This window comes from Sinocyclocheilus rhinocerous, unplaced genomic scaffold (genome assembly GCF_001515625.1).
Source record: "Sinocyclocheilus rhinocerous isolate Xijiao unplaced genomic scaffold, SAMN03320098_v1.1 scaffold5670, whole genome shotgun sequence".
In the NCBI taxonomy this organism is placed as follows: domain Eukaryota; kingdom Metazoa; phylum Chordata; class Actinopteri; order Cypriniformes; family Cyprinidae; genus Sinocyclocheilus; species Sinocyclocheilus rhinocerous.
The window spans coordinates 124,038-125,417 of NW_015632468.1; positions in this window are offsets into that span (position 1 = coordinate 124,038).

Here is a 1,380-nt window from a genome sequence, read left to right on the forward strand (position 1 = left end):
TTTTTACCAGGTTAAATGTTGATTATTAGTAACTCAAACCTATATCTAAACCTCTCTACTTAACCGTCGGTCGCGCACATCCACCATGTTTGTAGTTTTTTAACACTTTTTATTCGTGTTTCTAGTTCTGAACCGAACCCTTCGCCAAAGCGCAATGGATTGTGGGCAATATTAGCCTTTAGAGTGTGCACGGATCCACACTTCAAAAATCAACCTGAAATAGTAGACCATCCGGGGACTTCTGGCATACTCTTTTCAACATACTATGCTTTGGGACGCACTTATTCTAATCTCACATACTATTTAGGATGGATAGTATGAACATTGGGACGCAGGGAAAGTTAATGTGACATGTTGTGAGGGAAATCTGTGTAATGTTGCAGAGAGTGTCACTCAGAGCTTCCTGTTTCTCGGCTGTTCTCTGACATTCTACTTCCTGCTGCACTGAATTCAGATCACAGAACACAGCAGTCACATTACAATGCTTTTTTTTTTTTTTTAAACATGGAAATACACTGAACATTATTTCTTTTATAAGAGTTTAAGAATTTGGGAGGTAAAAAAAAACAAATCAGAATTAAAAAGGAAGAAACTTTTAACACCATGGTTTATCAGAGTGCTGAACATACTAAAATACAAGAAACATCACGCCCCCATGACGTATATAAACCACACACACACACACACACACACACACACGTTTACTTAGCTATCTAAATGGGGACATTCCATAGGCGTAATGGTTTTTATACTGTACAAACTGTATTTTCTTTCCCCCTACACCTAAACCTACCCTTACAGGAAACTTTCTGCATTTGTACAATAAAAAAAAAAAACTTTGTTTACTTTATTTTTATACCAGTTTTACAAATGAGGACGTCCTCAAAGGGAGGTTTATGGAGATTTTGTCAGGTATAGCTCACTTTTGGGTACAAATTTGTCCCCAAAATATGGTTAAGTAGGCACACACACACACACAGTCACGATCCCTGCCTGTGTTTCCTTTCTATGGGTACTCATGAGTCTTTTGTCCTCTGGTCTGTATTTATACCCCTGTTGTTTTAGGCCTTATTTGTCTGTCATGGCTTTACTTTATGTAAGCTGTTGTGTGTTCCCCAGTGTTGGGAAGGTTACTTTGGAAATGTAATAGGTTACAGATTACAAGTAAAATGTAATAGTATTGTAAATTTTTCAGTTACTTTATTAAAGTAATGTAACTGATTACTTTTGATTACTTTTCTAAATTTCTAATGAATGTTTATTTGCAACTGTTAATCATTTTCAAACATTTACACAATGCAGGGTTAACCTTACAGTAGTGCTCAACACTGTCAGCCTTTCAAAATCCTTCATCACTTGAATTAAGATGATCAAATTTGA